The sequence below is a fragment of the Varanus komodoensis genome, unplaced genomic scaffold (genome assembly GCF_004798865.1).
Source record: "Varanus komodoensis strain SLA01 unplaced genomic scaffold, ASM479886v1 scaffold5, whole genome shotgun sequence".
Classification (NCBI taxonomy): Eukaryota; Metazoa; Chordata; class Lepidosauria; order Squamata; family Varanidae; genus Varanus; species Varanus komodoensis.
The window spans coordinates 23,063,715-23,072,337 of record NW_025336087.1 but is presented as its reverse complement, the minus strand read 5'-3'; positions in this window follow the sequence as shown (position 1 = coordinate 23,072,337).

The window sequence follows — 8,623 nt, the reverse complement described above, 5'->3', positions numbered from 1 at the left end:
TATGTAATTGTTGTTGTTGTTGTTGTTGTTAGTCGCGAAGTAGCATCCAACCCATCACGACCCCATGGACAACATTCCTCCAGGCCTTCCTGTCCTCCACCATCCTCCGGAGGCCACTCAAGCTCACGCCAACAGCTTCAGTGACTCCATCTAGCCACCTCACCCTCTGCCGTCCCCTTCTTCTTTTGCCATCTAATGTTCCCAGCATTAGACTCTTCTCCAGGGAGTCCTTCCTTCTCATTAGGTGGCCAAAGTATTTGAGTTTCATCTTCAGGATCTGGCCTTCTGAAGAGCAGTCAGGGTTGATCTCCTCTAGGACTGACCGGTATGATTGCCTTGCAATCCAAGGGACTTGCAGGAGTCTCCGCCAGCACCACAATTCAAAGGCCTCAATTCTTCGGCGCTCAGCCTTCCTTATGGTCCAACTTTCACAGCCATACATTGCAACTGGGAAAACCATAGCCTTGACTATACGCACTTTTGTTGGCAGGGTGATGTCTCTCCTTTTTAGTATGCTATCTAGATTTGCCATACCTTTCCTCCCCAGGAGCAAGTGTCTTTTAATTTCTTGACTGAGTCTATGTAATAGGGGATGTCTAATAGTTTGACAAAAATAAAATATAAAATAAACTGGAAATTACTGTTCTAAAGATTTGTTTTCTGATAACCTGACACAAAGATTTATTGAGACCACATGATAATGCTAACTAGGTAGGCAGGGCTCACCCTTTCAGTAAACAGGTAGGCCCTAAATACCACCAATTATTTTGATAGCCATATTGTTCCCACAGAACAAGTGAATCAGTAACTTTTATTGCATTGATAGACCTAGGAAAGAGTGTAACTGTCATTTCTGTTCTTAAATGTAATACACTTTTCATTGTGACACTTTTAGATCTTTGATTATTCAGCTGTGGTAATAATGTTGTAACTAGAGTAGATTTAACAATAAATTGTCATTATTTTAATAGTAAACTGTACCTTTGCTGAAGTCTTACAATTCAAATATACTTTTGTGCAGAAATACATATAGTATTGGATTCTTATGAGGGCAGAGAATATAACCAAGTGGCCAACAGTGTTTCTGCATGTATTCATGAAGTAATACAGCCATTTTAACTTCTTATGTAAAAAAGACAGGCAGGCACATAGTAAGAAGGAAGCTGGATTTATACTGGATCTGATTAAAATATATTTTAGAGCATTTTTTCACATTTCAACATAATCCTATACATGTCTTCTCAAAGTTTGTCCCATTGAATTTGAAGACATGGAAAAATGGGTAGAATGAATACAGATTCAATGTGAATATATAAAAATGTTCAAGGAATTTACTCCCCATGCCCATAAATAAGAAAGCCACTGTGGTATAGTGGTTAAAATCACAGGACTGGGACTCAGGAAATCTGTGCTCTAGTCCCTGCTCAGCCATGGATCAGTCACAGACTCTCAGCCCAACCTACTTCACAGTTGTTGTGGGGATAGGACTGAGAGCAAAAGAAGAGAAGAGAAACATAGAAACAGAGTAAGTCAGAAGGGGTCTCCTGGTCATCTAGTCTGACCCCCCAGCTCCAGCCAGCTCCACTCATGATGTGCCTACCAGAATGATGTATGTCACCTTGAGTTTGTTGGGGAAAAGTGGGATATAAATCTAATAAATAAATAAAATGTTAACTTCAACAGGGTCCTTGCAGAGAGCCAGTATGATGTAGTGATCCAAGTTTTGGCCTAGACCCAAATTCAAATTCCACACAGCTGTGACACTCACTTTTTCTTAGCCTATCTACCTTGCAGGATTGTTGTGGGCCAGGCAAAGGAAGAGAACTATGTGTAGGCCACAATGATCATCTTGGAGAATTAATAAAAATTGCAGTTTAAGTGGCTTGTCAACCAGTTACTTCCCCTCTATACATAAGATGAAAGCTTGCAGCTTTTTGTTTATTCCAAAAGGAGGGACTGAGGGAGGTAAGTAATAACCCATAAGGCTCTTGTGGGAAAAAAAATCTAAGCATAACTTTTAAATGCACTGGGAAACATATTCTGTGTGATTTGATTTATTGTGATATTTGCCTTATTGCAGCAGTCTGGAACTAAACCCACAATACCTTTAATGTGTGCCTGTATATTGTTTTCTGTACCTCTGTGAAGTTTAATCCCTTTTAATTCCTCCCTTTGGTGACCTTTCTTCTTGCCTATGAAGACACTGTCCTAATTTACAAGAAAAAATAAGCCGCAGTTGTGCGCCAGGTGTGGTTCCCATTGTCACTGCCCAGGCATATCATGTTGTCTCAACCTGGGTACATGGTTTGTTGGAGGGGAAACCCCTCCCCCCCCCAATAATCCAACAACAGACCATGAGTTATTGGAGGGTTGTTCCCCCTCCAGCAAGTCCTGATACCCAGGCTTGAACTACAATAGAAAAACCTGGACAGTGATTATAGAAATTGTGCCCGGTACATACTGCAATTCAAATGAACCATGTTGACTTAAATACACCACTGGGGCTCATTTTGATCTACTGCATTGGTGGGTGGCCTGCAGTTATGCTGAACTACACAGGAGTTACAAAGTCAGAAATGTGGCATAGTGTGTGTTCTTGAATCAAATTATATACCCATTTACAATATATGCTTTAAAATTGCAGCCCAAGCTAAGCCCAAGACTTTACATTTGCTACCAGGGAGCTTCTGATTGCCTCTTTCCCTTTCTTATGTTATCTGAATCACTTTTTTCACAGCAGGGAGTTTGAGCTCCTTTCAGCCCAAGGGCTGAATTCTATTTCTTTGAAACTCTCAAGAGTGACATACTAGTGGTAGATATGCCAAACCCAAAAGACACAGAGGCAAAAGGTGTGAGGTAAAAACAAAAATTGTAGCATACCGCTCTTATTGTGAATAAGCCTTAAGAGAGGTATTTCAACCCAGCACAAAACTAGGGAACCACCAACAATTGGTGGTTGGAGAAAAGGGTATGAGACCATGGGAAGGAGACATTAACTACATAAAACTGTATCCAGACTTCATCTGACTATGTTTAGCATGCATCTTGCCCAGCTTTTCTTTCCAGTAATACTAAAGTTAGCTTTATTCTACTATACTGCTACCTATTTATACCAGCCTTAGCCAATCTTGTGCCTTGCAGATGTTTTGAACTGTAATTCCCTTCAGCCTCAGCCAGCAAGCTGATGATCAGGACATCTGAAGACAGTACAAACATCTGGAGTGCAGCAAGTTTGAAAAGGCCGGTCTATACCAGCTACATATTCTTGTATTCTGAAAAGGAACTTACTTTGTTTCACTTTTTTTCTCTTGAGTGGTTCTTACTCATTTCAAGCCTTGCTAGATGCTCCCCAGCAGTTTCAATGCACGAGTCAAACTGTGCATTGAAGATTGCATAGTGTCAATGGCCAAAATTGCAGAAGCTTGCTTTTTAAAAAGTGAAAAAAAAAGATTAAGAAGATTTGAGATCCTGTGTGGTACAGTGGTTTTGAGTGCAGGACTGGGACTCAGGCTATCTGGTTCTAGTCTCTTGCTCAGCCATGCATCCAACTGGGTGACTTTGGGCCCATCAGACTCTGAGCCAATCCTACCTCATAGAGTTGTTGTGGAGATAAGATTGAGAGGAGGAGGAGGAGAATTATGTAATCTACTTTGAGTTCTTTGTAAGAAAAAAGCAGGATATAAATCTAATAAATATATAAGATTCAAACTCCAGCTGAAATAAGTAAGTATACAACATACAATATAAGTTTCAATCCTTTCAATATGAATTCCACAGAAGACATTAAAGAGGATTGGACCAAAACTATGACAGGACCACAGACATAGGGACAATACATTTGTTTGATCAGACTGGTGCAAATAAAGTTAAAACATATTTTGCAGCTTTACAATGTAATAATGCCTCATTGCCACGGAAGTCTTTTTGATCCTTCCAAATAGCCTGCAACCAGACAGAAAGAGGTGAAAGTATTTAAATCATTAATGAAGTCCAAATGGCTGTATTGTTCAAGTGAAGGGTACCTTGATTCTCCTCATTCCTTGAGAACAATTATAATTGCTTTCAAACAGTGAGACAGACAGACAATTCCCAGATGGATGGTTCTTGTAAGCTCTGAACAGATTTTTTTTTTTTTTTTTTTTGCCTTCTTCCCTGGAAAAGATTAATGTCAGGTAATTGACAGGACCACAGCATAAAACTATTTCAGAATAATAATGTTTAATGATGCTTTAGTGCTTGAGTGATCCCTTTTGAAATTCATGAATGTTCTGACCTTCTCACTTCAGGAAATAGTTCTGTGGAAAAGAAGCTTTCATCTCTGTACTGCACTGTACACATTTTAAATGAAAAACAGTCATGCATAAAGGAGGACAATATTCCTGTATTTCTTGAATATATATGATCTTGGCCTCCTAGAGATATGGACCAATAGATTTCCTCTTGAAATATGAGGAAAGTCTTCTCTAACATCAAAATACTCATTTGCCCTGACCAAAAACCCGCATGGAAATCATACAATGGTAGGCCACATGACCTTTGTGGCATATAAAAGTCTCCTTCTGTGACTGCTACTTTTTACTATTAGCTGCAATCATCAGTTTAGTAATGTGCTTGTATACTACACCACTTAGCACTGGATGTGTGTTCCTTGTTCCCATGCTTCCCTTTAAAATGGGCTGCTCTTGATACAGAGGTCTAGTTGCAATTGTTTATGTTACACATTTTGTGCCATAAATTTATATGTTTAAACTCCAATTTAACTCAGAACTTTAACACATTTAAAACATTTTAGAGCACGAGGTATATTTGCTCCCCTCTCAGGCAAAAATGCCCTCATAAATACATCTTAAACAGTAATGTTAGTTTTGTAAAGATGTAAGAGCAAGAAGTTTCTCTGCTACTGTACAATTTGCATTTCATAACAGGCATTTGCCCATTTCAGATTCATCATGTTTCACTAAGGGAGAAACTCTTCTATGTTTAGACAGTCTGATAAATGCTAGGATAATTCTAGGCCTTTTTTCTGTCTAAACGTGCCTAGGATTGTACCCTTAGACACCAGGTTGTTTCCTTTTTTTAGCAGGTATTTAAGCTGATGATGTAGTTATTAACTTTACTGCTGACTGTAATGTTTTAATATTTGTTTATTGTTCACTGTTGTATTATCATGAGAATTTTATACTTATATTTTATGCTATTTGGTATTTATTATTGATATTACATTACACTTATACCCCATCTTTCTTCACCTTGCAAGAAACTCAAAGTAGTTTATATGGCTCTATTCCTCTCCATTTTATCTTCATCGTAACAGCACTGTGAGAGTTAGGCTGAGAGTCCATGATGGGCCCAGAGTCATCTAGTGACCTTCATGACCAGGTAGGAAGTTCCACTGTAATCCCTATGTCATGTTGGTTCCCATGTGGCATCATAGTTAAGAATAGTGGTTTACAGATTTTATGATTGTAAACCAACTTGAAGACATTTGCCAGTTGGGCTGTATATTAATTTAATAAATGAATGATTAAAGCTAAAGCCTGTTTTGAATTTGTCTGACACAAGAAAAATAAGCTACACTAATCTGAGAGCTGCTGTGGTGGTTGGAATGGAGGCCCAGGAGATCTGGGTTCTAGTCCCTACTTTGGTCATGTAGTTCAATGGTGGGACTTTGGGCCAGACTCTCAGGCTAACCTACTTTACAGGGTTACTGTTGTGAGGATAATATGGAGCTATGTATGCCACCTTGGGTTTCTCATAAGAGGTGTGTGTATGTGCGTGTGTGTATATATGTATATTTCAGGATAGGCAGGATCTCAGACCATAGATGCAATATAATCATCTTATTATCTTAGTCTTTTCTGAATATTGATTGGTTAGCAAGGAGCAAAATAGCAACTAGTTTATTTCTAAACTGTGTTCGTTGAGCTCTAATATCTTGGGCTACATATAGCCATAAGAATTACTTTTAGACTACTAAATACTTTGAAATAACTGCAACATTTATTTCCCTTTAGTTATTTACACTGTAACTTCTGTAGCTGATGGTCCAGTATGTTTGATTTCGGAAAAGCAATGACACCAGATATTTGCTTAATTTATAAAACACATGGTTATATTCATAATATAAATAAAATACTTGGATGTATTCCAATTAAATTAAGGACAGAATATAAGAATAAAACAAATAGTAGTTTTTCACTTCCTTCTGATTTGCTGTATGTTTCCTTTGGAATTTATTAGTTTCAGCACTTGACTGAATAAAAGAAATAGGAAAACAGCTACCTCTTGTGGCAGCAATTTTAAAGTTAGCATATGAACATTCTACCGATATAATTAAAAAAAACAATTTGAATATCTTTTCCAATATACAAATTGGTTATTTCAGATGCTAGTTATTTTGTATAGTATATGTAAGTATTATATGTATGTATTTTGTATAGTATATGTATGTATTAGTCAAATTCATACTCCTGTACTGAAGTACCTTATGGAATCCTGGCACAGGAATTTCAAAGGAAATTAGGGGCATCTGATGGAACAAGCTAGCAGTGTACTAACTTCTCAGTTTCTGAAGAAGTGTTGCAGGAGTACATGATACTGGGGTGTAAGAGTGTTTGTGGGCAAAGTTTATATCATGCAATCACACTGCCTTATTCATATAATTTTATGGGGGGCTCGGGCAAAGTTTCCTTCTATGCGTAACCAATCCCAGGTTTTCCCACAGCATCATCCATCTTTTTTCTTACCACAAAAGTTCTGCTGAGAGGGAAAAGTTGCATAATGTCATTAATTTATACCACTAGGAGCCTGGCAATTTGTGTCTGTTCAGATGTTGCTGAACTGCTACTCCTAATGGTGAAGGATGATGGGAACTGCAGCTCAACATCTGGAGAGTAAAGAACATACCTACAACAGAGCTGGATCTGCTGCTTCTACAGTTGTTCTTACCAGCCCTATGAAGTGTGCTGGCTCCTGGGTGCTTCACCTTCATCCAGAAGGCCACATTTCTTACAGAGGGAAGGGTTTTGTCTTTGGCCAGCTGGGCTGACCCATTTTTAGTAGCACTTCCCGTCTCATTGAGGGTGCTCGTGCTCTCAAGCACTGGATGCCAGGCAGACTCCAAAAGCGTTTCTGTTCCAAGGGAAGGGTCTTAAAGCTGCTGCACTGTCATGAGGTCAAGCAGTAGCTCCTACAATAGCATAGCAGCAGTAACAGTCAGCTGCCCTGCAGAAGCCAAAGGTGGCTCAGTGTAGAAGACATTTTAAGTTTTAAACGGAAAGGAAGTGGAACAGGGAGCACAATAACAAGTTGGCACCCAGTGGTTGGAACTGCCTCTGAGTGACAGGAAGGTAGTCCTGTGGATTACCTGTGCTGCACAGGAGGCATTTGTGGAAAACCATGCCAGGTGTTCCCTGCCAATTGCCATTGACTGCTTTCCTGTTGCAGCAAATTGCCAGTTGAGCTCTGCAGAGTGGCTGAGCATTCTATGGTGGTGGCAGATGTTTGTGATTCATTGTCCTCCCTATCTGCCACCTGAGCTTGAAGATTCACCTCAGCCTGTTGGGAGGAAGCCCTGACCATGTTGGAGGTATGGAAAGATAATCTCTAAAATCAGGATTCATTGGGTATTCAAAATGCAGTCTATTTACAGGGTCACACATGGAAACTATGGATCAGCATGCAGAAAAGAGATAAACTCACTACAAATGTGTTATTTAAATATGAGAGGGGAGAGTGCAATAGCCCTTACCCTTCCATTGTTGTTTATAACATGGCATATGTGTGCAGTGAACTTTCTGAAGAAAAAACCTATGGACTTTCTACACACAATCCAGAAAGTTGATGAGGATTAATTCCAAGCATTTGGGTCATGCCACTATAGGCAAGACCTCTACCAATACTGTGAATCAGAATATTTGGAATATTTAAAGTTCCCAATATTTTGGAATAACATATTTAGTTGAACTTTATATATTTGTACAAAATATGCTAATCCAGTATACTGGATAATAATGAGAGATATAGTTATGGGTTTGGGAACAGGCTGGCTGAACTTGCAGAAATCCCATGCAAATCAATGCTTCTCATTGTAAAGAAAGCTGGAATGGCCTGAGGTAGCAAAGATCCCTCCTTATCTAATTAAACAAAGAGAGCGACTGTAAAAGTTTTCTCAACTGATTGATAAAGGAAATTAGTTTGTATTAGAACTGGGTCAGAAAAGGAGATTTAAAAAAGGACCAAAAAAAAAAAAAGTTTCCTGTAAGAAAGGGGTTTTCCAAAGAGTGGGACAGCAATCTCTAGGAATGTTAATGCTGTAAATCCTTATCCTATGCTATATAAATGTATAAATTAAACTTTATCACAAAAACATCATGGAAGTTAGTGCTGGAACCGCTAAAACGTCTCACCACTTAAACAGGGTGCATTATATGACAATAAACAAAAGTACAAAAAATACCAAAAAAATCAATAACAAAACGACCTAAAACTCTACCATCACAAAAAAACCCAAAACGAGCATTTTAAATAAGTGTCAATCTAGTCACTTCACACAGAGAGAGCAGTAAATTAATAAAAAGTACTTTTCTTCATTTCCAAATGTAAATCCAGCAGTTCTGAACTT